Here is a 17156-nt window from a genome sequence, read left to right as displayed (position 1 = left end):
AAAATGTAGAGAAAGACAAGGGGCAATAACACTTGTTCTTCTATTCTGTGTTCCACCCAGTCTCCCAACACAAATGGTACCTCACTTGTGTGGGTAGGCAAAGTGCCCCTGACAGGAAACGCAACCTGGACGCATCACATTTTTACACTGAAAACTGAGGTGTTTTTTGGAAAGTGCCTAGCTGTGGATTTCGGCCTTTAGCTCAGCCAGCACCTAGGGAAACCTACCAAACCTGTGCAATTTATAAACCTAGACACCTAAGGGAATCCAGGATGGGGTGACTTGTGGGTCTCTCACCAGGTTCTGTTAACCAGAATCCTTTGCAAACCTCAACATTTGGCAAAAAAAAAAAAAACATAAAAAAAAAAAAATCCTTTTTTCCTCACATTTCAGTTATCGAAAGTTGTGGAATCTGAGAGGAGCCCAAAATGTCCTTCAACCCAGCATTCCCCCAATTCTCCTGATAAAAATGGTGTGTGGGTAGGCTTAGTGACCGTGTCAGGAATGGATCACACAGTCAATGTTAGTCCTTACATGAGGGCAACTGTTGACCCTGGGGTGATCCATTCCTGACACAGGCACTAGATACATGAACTCAAGTGGGGTAGCATCTTTATCAGGAGAGGTGGGGAAACACTGGGTGGTAGGAATTTTGTGGATAGTAGCATATTCCTGTAGTTTGTGTGCAGAAATACAAGAAAAAAATAGAGTTTTTATTCAACATTTCACGTTTGCAGAGTATTCTGGGTAAGAAAACTTTGGGGAATCCACACAAGCCACACCTCTGTGGACTCCCCTGGGTGTCTAGTTTCCAGAAATGTATGGGTTTGGTAGGTTTCCCTATATGGCCGCTGAGCCCGGGACCAGAAACACAGGTGCATGCCTTACAAAACCAGGCTGTTTTGTGATAGATAATTTTGATGTCTCAACAATACGATTTGGGCAATGGAATTTGGGGCTGAACTAAATTGGGGAGCTCCCAAGAGAGCACTCTCTCTGTGCTTGCCGCCACATGCACATGCTTTCTGGGTTGGGCTAACCCGTTATTATCCTGCTGCACAGACTTAGCTTGCAAAGGGACAGCAACACTGTCCTCATCACCTCCCTCAGTATCAATGGAAGAGGAGTTGTCAGAAAAATCACTCTGAGTCTGCGCCATTGTCCTATCCCTCAGATGTTATCTCAGTCTCTGATCCTGAATCAAAGCTGGCCTCTACAACCCGAGTTAGGGCTTGAGCAGCAGTGATCCAACAAGACGCCATCCCTGCTACTGGCTAAACTCTTGCTCTAAAACACTTTTCTATGTAGACAGTCACAAAATTGCTGGTGAGTGTGTGTGTGTGATGCGTGCAACAGTAAAGGTCTGTCACTTTACCTTCGCTTCTTCCCTCAATCAGCACGTTCTCTCAAGAAACTAAAAAAAACACACTATTACTTAATCCTGTCACATATCAATCGCCACAGTCTTTACCGCCTCTGGCACGTAGTCCAACAATCATTACTGATGCTCCCACTTCCATGACCACCTCCTCGGATTCCGTCACTACCACCTAGCAAAAGTGCCCTTCATCTCTCCATAGCCACCCTCGCACATACATTTCATTTGTATTAAAGCGCAGGTAATGGCTGGCTTTACTAATCCACTCAGCTATTTATATAAAATACAGATTTTATATTTGCGGTAGGCATATAAACTTTCTTCGCTGCTTTATGGTATTTATGAAATCCCTGGTGTCTAGTGGGGTTTCAGGAAGGCCTCATTTGAAAGTGGGGAATTTCCCCTTTCAAACGAGGCCTACCCAAACGGGCTCGTTTTCCAGACCGGAGTATGAAGCGCCCTTCCCTGCTGTTTCCTGCTCTAGTAAGGAAAACAAGTGTGACATCAGCACGCCTCATGGCACGCTGACGTTACAAAGGGGTGGGTGTGGGTCAGGGGAAGACACGTAAGGTCTTTCGTGTCTCCCGATGGGGGGTTAAAAAAACAATCCTCAGGTGTAACACACCAGAGGATTTTTGAAACCCCTCCCTGGTGTCGGCCACTGGTCATGACCCGCACCCATGGGGTTAAAAGATGGACACCTTCCATCGTGAAGTGCCTGTAAACTAGAAACTTGTTAAAATCTCTCAAGTTCTCCAAACCTCTTAACCAGAAGAAAGTACACACAAAAACATTGTCCTCTTTGCTCAGCTCTGCAATAGCACCCTTCACTAAAACAGTCCTTATCACTTCCTCTACCACACTCTGTAGGTCAGAGTTCAAAACCAATTTTCTTGGAGGGTCGTCCTGAAAAAGTATTGCTGTTAATGTATTTTAAAACCTTAAATTGTTTCCAAAACCCATGGGTCTTCTGTTATACTCTCCCAAACTCTGACAAACTATTTTAGTCTACCACCTACTCTTCCTTGGAAAGAAGTCACTGTACTCACCCTGGAATCCAGCCAATCCTCGACCACCAGATGTATCGCCTCTTGCACACTGAAAACTGCCTCTCTTAGGGTCGGTCTGCTTCTTGGCCATGAGTACTTTTTTTACCTTCCCAGATCTAGTGCTCTGTGCGGCGATGTAGTTTAGTCAGCACTTGGGGAGGTGCTGACTAAACTACGGGAGGAGGGGGCAGAGGCAATGTCTGCATGATGTATAAGATTATAGGTAACAAGGTCATCTTAACTGCCGCAATGAGGCCCAGCCACAACAGCACAAAGGCCCTCCAGGCTTGAGAGTCCACACGTGCTCTTGAAAGCAAGGTATCTTAGTTAGATACTGCAGTCTGAACTGTGGTGGAATGGATGCGGAGTCACAAATACATCACTCCCTGTGTCAACCAGGTGAAGGGGAAGCAGCATTGTAAAATATATTGGTTTGCCACTGAGACCATCAGGTTTAAAATTTCAGATTTTTGTAAGTTCACCTTAAACCCAGAGGCCATTCTGAAAGCCTCCAACTCTTCCATCAGCAAAGGCAAAGCCTGTAGGGGGATGCGTCAGGGTCACCATGACGTTGTCTGCATTAATTGCTAGCTTGTGCTCTTGTCCCACCATATGGATGCCAGTGATTATGGGGTTTTGACGAATACACTCAGCAAAGGGATCCATGTACAGTGCAAAAAGTAGTGGAGATAGTGGGCAACCTTAGCTGGTGCCCTGAGCAACCTGAAAAGGGGAGGAGGTTAGTCCATTAACCCGGGGCACTGTAACTGCACTGTATCCATCTGATGAACCGCCCACTCACACCTACCCTCCGCAGCACTGTAAACAAATACGGCCAATGCACCCGATCGAATGCCTTTTCAGCATCAACTGATAACAACAGTGCCGTATTCGGGAATGTTGAGTCTTATCCAGCAAGTGATATATGCGTTTTGTATTGTAACCACAGTTGCGCTCGGGGATAGATCGGGCTTGGTTCAGATCGACAATCGCCAATGCCTTGCAAATAGGGGGCTAATCAATTCACCAGGATAGAAGTAAATATCTTGCCATCCACATTTATTAATGAAATCAGTCGATAAGAGATGCAGTGTATCGGGTCCTTATGTGGTTTGGGTAAAAATGCGACAGTGGCAAGTTTCATAGATTCTTTAAGGGAGCCCGTGGGGCTGAAGGAGTTATACAGTTGAGTGAGTACAGGGGCCAATTAGTTAGCAAATAGTTTATAGAATAATGAGGAATAACCATCATTCCTGGGAGCCTTACCGGGCTGTAAACAGGAGATCGCAGATAGCACTTCATCCACATTGTTGTCCTGATCTAAACACAAAGTGTCTGAAGTGGGTGAACACTTTCGGTGTGTGTGCTAAATAGGATAGAAAATCTCCTTCTGAAGGAATCAGCGGAGTAGAGCTGAGCATAAGATTGCTCGAAGGCATAGGCGATTTGCTCATTCTGGTTTAGGCGGTCTAGTGTGCCTGGGATCCCTCTAGTGCCGCTATCCTCTGTCGGACTGCCTGGGCCCACAGGAAGTGCGCCAGGAGATGTCTGGATTTTTTGCCCCCACATAAACATTTTGTTTGGTGAGGACTAGATTGTATGTTGCTCTGTCCATATCCAGTGCCCAAAGTTGTTTACGGGCTATGTTTAGTTGTCAGACCATGTCCATTTGTGGTCCATTTCTAGATCCTTTACCCTTCTCTCAAGTGTGGACCTTTCATCCCTTCGACCTCTATTAAGGTGGGTCGCCAGGGCAAACAGATGGCCGCGAAGGACAGATTTCAATGTATCTCAAAACACTGCAATCAGTGTGTCCGGGAGGTCATTGTGTCCCAAAAATTCAGTGGTGGCGCCTGACAATTCTGTGATGTGTTTCACTGGTGAAGAGTCAGGGATTAAGGGGCCAGGTTGGTGTTGAGGGGATAGGCATGGGAGAGAGATGGTGTGTGGAGAGTAGTATGTTCTGAAAGTGCTGCTGTTCCTATATCTCCCTGAGTGGTGGACAGGAAAAGGGTATGGTGTGGCTAGATAGAAATCTATTCACGATTATGTCTGGTGGGCTGCAGAGTAGATTGTAGTCCCTCTCTGTGGGATGGTGACTGCGCCAAACATCTGTGAGCACATAGTTGGTCAATTGTTCCAAACCTGTGTGGAAAATCTCCCTGTTTGTCCCACTGGCTGCGCGAATCTGTCCAATCCTGTATTGGATACAAAACTGAAGTCTCCTCCAATTAATACATCCTTATCAGTAGTGGCCATCACCCTACCCAAGGCTTCTAGAATAAAAGCCTTCTTATGCTCATCAGGTGCATATAATGTAGCAAAGGGTAAAAGTGTGCTGACAGTGTGATGTGGAGTTACCGTAGCCTGCAAGGGATGTCAGCCTGTGTCTGAACCACTTTACAGAGAAAGTGGGAGGACAAAAGAATAGCTACCCCAGCCTTTTCCCCTGTGCCAGGCGTATTGTAGATCAAACTACTTGGACCTTAAATGCTTCCAATCTGCTTGTACGAGGTGAGTTTCCTGTACCAGGCAAATATCACATTTGGAGTCTTGAATCAAAGACAGAAATGGTAAACGTTTTGCAGGCATGTTAAGCCCCCGCATATTATACCAGATAATCTGTTATAATGGGGGAATCAATGTGAAAAAGTATGCTTGTGGGGTAGACCATGAGCTGTCTGGAAATGGCCAACTAGCATCCCAGGGAGAGATATAAGACACCAACTAATTCACACTGTACATGATAGGTAATAAAAAGGGAGTAAAGAGTTAGCATAGATTGCCAAACTGAGAAAGAGAGAATAGAATCAATGCAGTCTTACCCAGCACCACGTCAAACCAACAGGTTGGGGTCCATGTCAAGGCATCACAGTCAGAGTGGGGATCCCTTTCATGGGGTCAGAAGCCCTTCCAACGGTATATGTCCTCATAGAGCAATAGAGATGAGCCTCTATGATCTGTCTTTCCTTGGAGCCTGGAGGGTAGTAGATTGTGTCAGTGTGAGGGTCCTCTGTTCAGTAATAGTCAAGCAATCATCTCAGTAATTTTTTAGGTCGGAGGTCTGATCCAGGGGATTTAGCTGACGAAGACTTTCCCTTTCATTTCAGCTCTCCATTTTAGTTGGGCCGACCATTTTCACCTTCTTCCTCGCTCAGCGTCTGAAGGATGTCAACCCGTGTGAGGGGCTCGGCTTCAACAAATGTGACGCGTTGTTATTCTGTTGACTGATGATGGATAGTATTGCCTGCACCTCTTCAACTGTGCACACGCACCGTGTCTCATTGTCTCAGACAAATGTGAGGCAGAAAGGATGACTCCAGCGGGAGCGCACATTCTTCTTTTGTAGAAATTCTGTTGCAGGTTGTAATTGGCGGTGATGTTGCAGAGTACTGGGTGAGAGATCGTGATATAACCAGATCTTGTTGCCCTCAAAGTCTATTTGATTCCAGTCTCTTGCAGTTGCCATGATGGTTTCTTTTTGGTTTGTCTCATATTCTCTGAAGTTAAAATGTTTTGGGGTTGCCTAGGCGATGCAGCAGGTCTCCCGGCCCTAAGGGTTCTGTCAATGACCATCTCTATGGGTGCAAGTTCTGGTATGATAGGATTAAAGTCTGGGGATGTAGTCCTCCAGGTTCCCTCCGGCTGCTTGCAATGGGAATCCCTCAATTTCTAATGTTGGCCCGCCTACACCTATTTTCAAGATCTTCCACCTGGTATCCCTGTTCTGTGTTTCTGTCTTGTAAGTTTGTAAGTCCAGTATTTTGCAGTGGTGGGCATCCAATTCTTCTCCCTTCGCATTACTGGTTTGTTCAAAGCATCCAATCCCCCAATGCATTCATTTTTTTTTTTGTGAGGCCCTTGATATCTGCCGCAATGTCCTCTAGTGTTACGATATACGAGCGTAGAGCTCCAAAGAGGTCTGTAAGGGGCTCAGCCCCATCGGTTGCTCCTGTGGTGTCGCCCTCTGTAGCTGGGGGCACCGGGCAGGGTGGCTTCTGAATGCTGGTCTAATTTTTTCCTCTGGTGGCTTCGTATGTAGATCCCTAGTTGAGGTGTCTTTCTTATGGGAGTGTGGGCCCACCAAGATCCTCCCTATAGTAGGCTCATAATGATCTACAAGGCTCTGCAGAAGTTATTCCGTCAGCCACCAATCGATGTTCCAACACTAGTGCCCTGGAGACAGCACAAGCCCCAAGCTACTCCTTAAATGTCTACCCAGCCACTTAACAGGCCGCTCCGGGAAGTCCGGTTCGCCCAACTCTTTGGCCACAGCTATGCTGTAGTGATCAATTCACAGGCAGTCAAGCACTCATCTCCAGGACAACAAGCATTGCCTGCTTCATCCCCTGGGTCTTACCGTCCACCAAGAGTGTGGGATCGCAGCAAAGCCTCCACCATTTGAAGGTGCGTGATCCACTGACCCCACGTGGTGCTCCAGACCATCAAGGCGCTGCTGTATCTTGTGGTTGCGTCTGTTCCCAGTGTCACTCGGGGGTGGGGGGAGGAGGGGTATTTACTGCTGCATGGACCCTGTGTTGGTTTTTTCCCCAAGTGGCTTCGTCATCGGGGACCAATTGTGACTCTTGTATGGTGTCAGGAACTCTGTGGGAGGGCATTGAATCCACGTTAGATGGGGTCTCCGGTAGCAAGAGTTGCAGTGTAAAGTGCCCTGCGTAGCAAACAGACCTCTGTCATCGGTTAGCTCCAGGAGGCCACCATTTTAAAGTCAGGCATGCAGTGGAGCACATCATCCAAGCCTCAAAGACAGGTTTCAGGGCTTGTATTTCCAGCATATTTATGCTCCCCCAACTACCAGCGCTGTCCTAAAGGCCTCTCCTCCGTCCACAGCAGAGAAGCCCAATCTCCACCACTGTTATCTGGCTGACAGCGGAGCTCCGCAGTTTCACTCCCATCTGGGAGCCATCTTGGACACACACCCCCAGATCCCCTTTAGATCCTTGTCCCCCAAGGAGAACCACTAGTCTTACTAAGGCTATCGCTCCAACTGGAGCTTATCAATCTCTCTTTAACCTCAGCTAAGCTTCCGGCAACCTGGGAGTGTGCCCAAGTTTTGCCCATTCTTAAGAAGCCCTCTGAGAACCCAGAGATTCTTTATAACTACCGCCCAATCGCTCTGTTACCATTGCTTGACAAAATTCTAGAAAGTTATCTTAACTCGCAACTGACAACCTTTCTAGAAGGACACACATTCCTAATGAACTCAGTCAGGATTTAGTGCTTCTCAAAGTACGGCGACAGCATGCATGGCAGTCTCTGATACTATAAGACTAACCTTAGACGCTGGGACGCCAATTATGCTGGTTCTACTGGATTTGTCAGTAGCTTTCAACATGGGCTCTCATTCCATTCTAACCCACAGACTGGATAATGCTGGCATATGCAGCAGTGTCTTGCTTTGGTGCAAGGATTCTCTTGACAATCAAACACCAAATATTTGTTTCGACTCCTTCAGGTCCAAAACCATACGGAATCAACAAAGGAGTACCACAGGGTCCCTGCCTGTGCCCTACATTATTTCATATCTACATAGCACCTCCAGCACAGAGAGAAAGAGGACTTGAGATCGTATCTTATGCGGATGACATGCAATTACTCATCTCCTTCGGGCCTGACCCAAGAAAAGTTAATTCTCATTTTACGCACTGTGTGTGTGAAATCACAGCCTGAATGACCAATAATTGTCTCCAACTAAATGGAGATAAAATGGAGATTGTGTTTTTTGGCAAAGCACAGGAAATCTAGTAAGCCAACAACGGGTGATTGTCTGCCGATGTGCTCCAATGGCCGCCAATCTGCACTCCTAGGGTGCTTTATATCATGAGGTGAAAAATGTCTTTCCCCTAAGGGATTTTTAATACTATTCTTCGATGTGGAAGGGATTAAGTCCTCAGCAAAGAGGTCATCGTCCCCATCATCCTCCTGAAGGTCTAAAACATATTCATCAACAAATTTGTCATCTCTCAGATATTCACTTTCCAAAAAGTCATCATCCTGACCGTCAATCTCATACGTGCTTCTTAGGATACCCTTTCCTTGGGTGCCGCATAGATCACCTTTCTTTTTAGATTGCATGCCACTTAGGACATCTTTTTATTTTAAGGTACAAAGACCCATCACTCTTTTTAAGGTTATGTGCCCTTTTTTCAATGTGCTAAGTCCGCCTTTTCTTTTTACCTTTCTTTGCATTTTTATCAGTCACCCCCTGATAAGGGCCAATATTCATTATCTGACACCCTTTTATTTTTTATTTTCTCCATGACCTTGCCAATGGACTTTTGAACACAACATCTCATTCCGTGTTATATTAATTTCTTTATAATTTACTCAATCTTCCCCCCAGGGGTGTCCGGTAAGTATTTTGCTTTCTCTGCCATACTAGCGTAATCACCTTAGTATCAGTGATATAAAAACAACAATATGAGTATGACCTTCAACTCTGTATTCCTAATCAAACCTTTTCTCTCCTGATCTACAGAGCTCTCTTACCTTTGTTTCTCCTCAAATGCTGATAAGGTAACTAACAACTGACAGATAACAACATGACTGCATACATAAAATAGCAGCATATTTTGTATGATCATCATTGGGCTAAGCCCAAAGCAAGATGGCCCCCAAATATTGTGTTTTTTTGGGCCACCGTTGCAGATTATTTTTCTCTTACTAATGGAGCCTTGCTGCTGCATCAGGGAAGCCGACTAACACCAGGCTTGTAAGTACTGCCTTCATGGGCAGCAGGTCACACAGCACTGTTCTTTGCCTACAAGTGCCCGAAGGCACTAATCTCTGCCTTCATGCCTCTGCACATTCAGGGGATGCAGCGACGCACCGCCCTGAAGCTGCAATCGATAGCAGCTCCCCAACCTCACGTGACTCACTGGAGATGCGCCCCAGTAACTGCTGGACTCTGCCTGCACTGATAAAAAAATAAGTAAATCAAAAACTAAATAAAACAATCTCTCCCCTTGAAATACAAGTTCACGTATACAGGCCAAATTAAGCATCTCAGCTAATTACATAGGTAAGCACACCCCAGTACCTGAAGAAACATTACCTACCTAGCATGTTTCCATATATTAGAAACCATTAAAATCTCCCATAAAATGTATGCAAAAGTTAATAAAATGCTACTTAGCAGATTGAAGAGCAGCATTTACAAGAGGAAGACGATTCTATAAAAGGACTATTTATGTGTGGAAGAAGATTCTAGTTCTGAAATGTTAATGTTTTATGATGTAACATGTTCTTTGAAGTGCAGCATGGAGTAGCATTAAAAGATTAATGTAGAACAAAAGCCTATGGTCTTGTAATGCAATTCACTGGCTGAAGTAGTGGCTGTGATTACTCGTCACACAAGGGTGGATGATGACATCATGGCTGATGTCACTGCTTCACACAGTGACACTCCATTACATACAAAAATATACAGCAAACTACTCATATCTGTTGAGTGCCCAAAATATTCCCATTTGTTCGAATCTCGATAGTGGGTGATTGAGTGATATCCAACCAGGAACACAGGCTTGAATTAATTATTGCTGCACATGACAGGTTAGAACCTGCCCACCATGCAACTGTGGCGGCTACGGATTCCTTATTACAGAAATGCTATTGGTGACATGGTCTGCATAAAAAGACAAAACACCATGGGGGTCATTTTGACCTCGGCGGTCCGCCATGCGGAAGACCGCCAGCGCAGGCGGTTTGCCGCTCGGCCTATTATGACCGTCGGCAGCTCTCCATCCTTTTACGGACGGAGAGCCGCCAACAGCCATACTGGCGGGCAGCAGGGAAGTGGAGGTTGCTCCACCTCCACGTCAACAGAACACCGCCCAGCGAATCACGTCCTGTGATTCGCCGTGGCGGTGTTCTGTTGGCGGTGTGGTGTCGGCAGAGCTGCCCCCATGGCTCCCGTCCCCTCCCGGAGGATCGACGGACCAGGTAAGTCGATCGTCCGTTAGGGGAGTGGGGTGGGGTGTGTTGTGTCCATGCATGGGGGTGTGCGTCTGAGTATGTAGTGTGTGTGTGAGTGCGTGTATGGGAATCAGTGCGTATATGTCTGTGGGTATGTCTGTATGGATGTGTGCGTGTATGTTTGAATGTGGGTGTGCGTGTCTGTGGATGTTGGCATGTATGTCGGGTGTGTGCGTGTTTGTGTTGGTGGTGCCTGCATGCGTGTCGGGTGTGTGTGAGTTTTGTGATGTTGGGGGTCGGGGTGGGGAGGGGGGCTCTGCCACCTTTGGGGGATGGCAGGGGTGGTGGGGGGGTAGGGGAGGGAGTCGGGGTGGGGGTGAGGGAGACCCCTATCAGTGCCAAGGAAGGAATTCCCTGGCACTGATAGTGCTTACCGCCATGGATTTCATGTCGGTTCAAACCGCTGGAAATCCACGGCGGTAAGCCGGGGCAAAATACCGCTGGTGGTATAGTGACGGCCGCCGTGCTGGAGGACCCAGGTCTCCAGCCTGGCGGGCGGAACGGAGAACTGGCGGATGACCATGGCGGTAACCGCCATGGTCATAATTCCACAAGGTAAGACCGCCAGCCTGTTGGCCATCTTACCGCCGGTTCTCCGCCTTCCGCCAGGGTCATAATGACCCCCTATGTCCTCAGTTGTCACATTTGTCAGCAAATTAAAAGTTCCACCGCAGCTCGCCCACCACAGACACCTCTTAGTTTCCAACAGACCTCTTCAATTTGTCTATTTGGATCATTGCTGACCTCTGAATTCAGATGGTGCGTTCAAACGTATTCTTCTGGCTGTTCTAGATTTCTATAGGTGTGGCCACATCGACTGATTGACACTTCAGCTGTTAAAGACTTGCAGTTCTTTATTGGGACATATGCAGTAGCAGCATTCCACTCGGACCAGGGACCATTGTTTGCCTCTAAAGCTTACAGGAATACATTGGGAACCCTGCTGTGCTGTGTATTCCTCTCCCTATCATCCAGAAAGAAATGTGATAGTGGAAAGGAGTAAATGTGACTTAAAGCAGGCCTTAACAGCTAGAGTATTAAGTTAAATTCGTAGATGGATCCATCATCTATTGGAGTCCAGAGAACTTAAAATAATCTGCCTAGAAGATCTGTGGGAGGCAGGACCCCCTCTGAGGTCATGATTGGGGTTCAGATGTACATGTCAGATCTCAATAACCATGGCACAGTGGCAGCAGATAAGTCTTTTGACATCAATTAATGTTTCACTCTTACAGGAATTACATGACTTCCAGAATGAGTGCTCAAATGAAAATTCCCAATGTTCTGCCACTGATGAAGTGAAAGAGCAACCAGCATCTAATGGGAGGATTATCTAGTTTGAGAGAAGATTACATGATATAAAGGAGTTTGGCCCATCAGACTCAGCATTGGCGCTAGTCTTTGGCAGTGAAGATACCAGAACTGATTTTGCCACCGCTTGCTGGTTGTAGAAATAAATGTTTTGTTTCAATTGATCTTCTAAAATTACATCATGTGGCCAGTCCCACACAGTAGCCAAGTGGGTCTCCTCTCACTGCATTGAAGGAAAGCCCTCCACAAGCATTACGTAAAACGAATATTGCTCCTTTCTGGCTGGGAACTTCATATGCTGAATTTCCACTGGTTCCTGTTGCTACTGCTAACACAGGAAATGCATCAGACTTAAGTCTACAATTTTCTAATGCTGGTTCAAACAATTATGTTTATTACCAACCACCTTTGGAAGAGCCTACCAGTAGGAACCGTATAACAGCTTTACCTCTATACAGGAACATAATGTTATTGAGGCTTATCTGACTCCTTGAATTACAGGTCCACCGCCTTTAATGATGAGGGAGAACACTTCTGAACACTCTCCAACACAACAGATACTATGCACGGACAGGTTGTAGATTCTACTTATATTACTACTGATAAATTCTCATACACCCTGCACATTATTGTTTCAATTACATACAAGCAAGGTGCTATGAACGTTATGACAGAGTTACGGTTATGTGCTGTTATGTGCTGTTATGTACCGATGGATACTGATAGGTTATGTACTGATATGAATGGAAATGTAATGCCATATATTACCAATAAGTAGTAATTTCCTCAACCAGCTTACCTATGACATCAATACTTCCCCTTTATTCTGCAAACCTACATCTTCCTTGACTACCATGTGGTAACACTGTTGAAATTGAGGTTATAGTTATGGTTAGCACTTCTGCTTATAACCGTTGTTGTTCAAGTTATACGTTTTTCTAGAAGTTAAATTCCTCATACACGTTGTCTATTCTGGCCTTACTGCAATGTCTCCCCTATTCAGAGTTGCAGGGGGTTTTATATCCCTTGGTCTCCACTGCTGCATTTCACCACAGAAGGATTAGGATTGGGTGGGCTATGGGTTTTATGTTCAGCTTTTTTCCTACACTTCTCTCTATTACACATCACCTAGCTTGTTGGCTCCCCCCCCCCCCAAAAAAAAAACACTGAACTGCTCAAAACAATACAGGCCTGAACACAAAATCTCTACTACAAGTACCATATGTACAATAAGCACCTGAAGTATCATACATTTCACAGGCATAAGTATGATAAAGCTAAACATTCATCTGTTTCCCTAACCAATATAAGATTAATCAAAACTTAACCATCTCACTGTGCAGAATCATATGGTCTAGCAGCCTCGGTGTTAAATTTCTATCCTGGATACAGAGGAGAAAAGCTGTCAAGACAATATCAAGCGTAACAACAGTTTCTGGGCACTGGGAAGAACTCATAGCAGATTTCCACCAGGGGTTGGGGAACGGGCAAAGTCATACACAGAACCAATTCCCCATGGCTTTATCCCACACTTCTAGACACCCCGAGGAGCTAGTAGACAGAAAACGGGCATTCCGCAGAGCATTGGCCACTAGGAAAAGAGGCAGCAGACGGACTGGCCATTTCTGCACATAGTGCACTTAAAAAAAAAAATTAAAAAAAAAGGCGCAAACCCAGTAAAAAGCTGCAGGTTGGCATCCTCCGGCTCGCTGATGGATTTGTGAGCAGGGAGATTAATCTGGATTGACTGAGATATGAGGTTTACCTCGAAGTAATGGCGGACAGAAAGTGGATTACTAATACAGAATTGACTCTGTTCCACTAAAGAAACTGGGCTTCTTCACATTGACCGAGACTAACTGTACCTTGCTGCCTCGAGGCAGTTGCTCAACTTACGTCACTTCTCATTTGGGAATAATTGGTTCTACCTACAACAAACACTGTGTCCTGATGATGACCCGTAGTTGAGTGAATCTTTAGCTTGGGTGGCAACGTCAATAAAAGTTTCAGTGTGTATTATTTTTGTGAATAGGAACGTGGCTTCCAGACACCTGGATTGAAGGGGTCACTTTAAATACCATTTTTATGATTTTTAGCCACATTTCTGTAACTATTGTACATATCAGTGGTGCACTTTATTATTTCTTCACTTTAATCACTTCCACTGCGCCACTTTTAGGACGCCTTGTTAGGATGAATATATTACGTTCTGATTATGAACATTGAATCATATATGCAATAAATTAAATGACTAACAATCTATTCAGGTTGATAAAATACTACATAGGGAGTTAAGGGATAGACTTTCCCTTTGAGCGCCAAGATTTTTTTTATATTATAAACATTCCTGAACTGAGGGTGGCCCACGAGCTGAAAGTCTGGCAGCATAAAAGAAGAAATATCAGTGCAGAACGGCCCAGAATCTTCACCTTAATGGAGATTCGCCTGTAGCAGCATCTTAACCAGCTAGGCAACCCAGGGCAGCCCATGGAGAAAGTATGGCAGAGGCCACTGGGATTAGATATGTTAAAAAAGTATATACCACTAACCAGGAGGTGGAAGCAGCCCCCACCCCTACCTCCAAAATCTTGGCTCCTTGTCCCCAGCAGAGGGTTCCATCTATGAAGACACTATAAAAGAAGTGCTCAAGGCCATGAGGTGTGACAGCATGCCCGGTGCTAATGGGATTCCAGTAACAGTGTAAAAAATGACTCAAGATTTTTGGGTGGTCACCCTAATACATCTCTTCAACTATGGGTACACTTCAGCCACAATTCCATTGTCATGGAATTGTGGCTGAAGTGTATGGCTCCATCCTCATCCCCATTTATAAAAAGGGTGCATGCTCGAACCCAGCTAACTATCAAATGATCGCCACTTCTGGACACTGAAGCCAAGGTCTATGCATATACTCTTCTGAAAGATCTAGAATCATCAGCAAAGGAAAAATATATTCTTCTGTTGCCTCAATCAGGCTTCAGGTCGGAATGCTCCACAACTGACATCATCATGGCACTAGTGTACCTAGCCTCCCATGCAGCCAGGAAGAAGCATCCCCCTCTGTTTTGCTGCTTTGTAGACTACACCACATCCTTCGATAGGGTGGATCATGGCAGGCTTTGGATGAAGCTAAACGCGTGGGGAATTCCATCAAGCTCCTCAAGGCAATCATATCACTATAGAAAGGGGATTTGGGTCTGGGTAAAAACAAGTTCCAGCACAGTCAATGCAAGAATACCAACCAACAATTGGCTCAAACAGGGCTGTGTATTGGCCCCTCTCATTTTCAACCTTTACACTGCTGACATGGGCAGAGACTAGGAAGGAGCCAGCTTAGTAATCCTGGCTCTGGGACAGGTGCACCTACCAATCTTGCAGTACACGGACAACATTAATTCTTGCCACACCAAAGTTGGGCTGCAAAGGGCCCTGAATGTCTTACAGTGCTACAACCAGGTGAACAATCTGCAGGTTAACCACAGTAAAACGAAAGTTGTTGTATTCGGCAAGCATGCCCACAAAAAACAAACATGCTGGCAGGTCAGCGGTCTACAGAGTTCTATGTACCCCACCCATAACAATCTTCGAGTGTGATTCTCTGAAAGGGCCATGCCAGCTGTTCATCTAAAACACCTTCAAATCAAATCTTTCTGCATAATTAAATCACTGAAGTGTTTAAGCGCCCCTTACACCGGCTCACCGCAGAGCTCATATTAACTGTACTAAGACCAAGATTGATTCTGGCGCTCAACTACAGACATTGGGCTGTTCCAGCGGCCCTCAACAAGCTCCTAAAGGGTGCTCAGTGGAAGGCATACAAAAAAGTCCTTCTTGTCTCAGGGCACACCAGAAAAGCCTGGCTGAGATAGGAATTGGGCTTGGGGAGCCCTGACCTAGCATGTGAGGGAGACTTTATAAAGTACTATATGAGGGCTCGGCATGCACCCAGAGTCCTCCGTCAAATACTACCTTAAGGAACATTTTTGAGGAGATGGGCACCCCAGGGCAAGTTGGGTTGTCAAAGACTAGCAGCAATCTGAGGATCAAGGCTGACATGTTGCATTTGGATGGGGAGGGGGAGCCTCATCCAGTTTCGTTACACCACTGATATCCACAGTGATTACTGGCACTGAAAAAACTACTGTATGTGCCAATATGCTCCTTGTGGAAAAGCAGAACGTGATCACTCACAGTAAAATCACCCGACAGAGAGAGAAATAAGTTTAATAAAAACAAAAATGTCTAACGCCAGGCCTAATTAGGGACCCAATTCATAAAGAGTCACAAAAGTGTGCCCATAGAATATGTCTTTGAATAAGAGGTTTTCATTAATTCACAAGAACTTACAGAAGCAGACCAGGAAATCATACTCCTAAAAATATTCTACTTCTGCCGTTGTCAGGAGTAAATTTCTAAGTTTCTTATTATGGGAAAAGATTAGAGAAGAGCAGGTGAAAATCCTTAAAACATGCAAGTTAGTAGGTTTGCAGACTCAAAAGGTTCTCCAGCCCAGGAACTATTGCTTACTGCTGCTTCCAGCCCTAGTATGCCCTAGTATGTAGATCTGCAGAAAAGTGGCAAAATAAAGCAACTGCTATAATAGGGATTGAAATTTCAAGTATTCAAGCCCTACTATAGTAGTAGCCCTGATATAATCAGGGAGGCTATTATCAGAGCTCTTACATAATGAGATTGCTGCCGTAATTTGTCACCACGCCACATGACACCAAAGGGACAATTTAGATTATTTTACTGGACAAGTAGATTTAAGAAGCAACCTGTCCCATAGACCAGTAGATATTTGATTAAATTCTACATCCCTGTACATGGCTTGCTATGTTTTCAATTTACATGCAATTATTTTAATTAATCAAACATGAATTAAATAAAAAAACGCTGCCTTAACACAACAGGGATATTCTCCGCACAAACACCACTGCCCATACGTTTTGATGCTTAGCCAACAATACACAACTGTTTTAACAAACTAAACTTGAAACCTCACCCCTCAATAATAAGGTCAATGGAAAGCGAAGTTCTTTCCCTTAGCACAAAAGACATCAAACACCTTGTTAAACTAAAAAAGATTCTAAACTACTGCTCTAAAATCAGAGGTGCCAATCCTCCCACAACACACTAAAACAGGCACCCAAGAATGTAACACAATGCATCATCATTGGATTCGTAGCACAACTTGCTCCCCAGCACATAGGAAAAAAAACTGGGTGATCATACTAATCGCCAAAAAGCAGGCCTCTCTGTCCTGACAATATCCATGACAGCGATGGTAGATGGTTAATCATTAAAGTCGGTCAACAACACATCAACCTTTTACATGTTATATACATGTGATGCTATCTGTATTTTACCCCAGGTTCCTACTTGACCACTGACTCCATTTTGTGCATACCTTAGCTTCACAC

At 45.1% G+C, this 17156-nt stretch overlaps 1 protein-coding gene across 1 annotated transcript in view; it reads right to left on the bottom strand.

Moving 5' to 3' along the window:
- PDE3B (phosphodiesterase 3B) overlaps positions 1-17156 on the bottom strand; it is a 1361488-nt gene that overhangs the window by 320863 nt on the left and 1023469 nt on the right. The gene's annotated exons all lie outside the window — the stretch shown is intronic.

Source organism: Pleurodeles waltl, chromosome 3_1, assembly GCF_031143425.1.
Source record: "Pleurodeles waltl isolate 20211129_DDA chromosome 3_1, aPleWal1.hap1.20221129, whole genome shotgun sequence".
NCBI lineage: Eukaryota > Metazoa > Chordata > Amphibia > Caudata > Salamandridae > Pleurodeles > Pleurodeles waltl.
The sequence above is the reverse complement of the archived record's forward strand: the minus strand, read 5'-3'. Positions and strand labels throughout refer to the sequence as shown.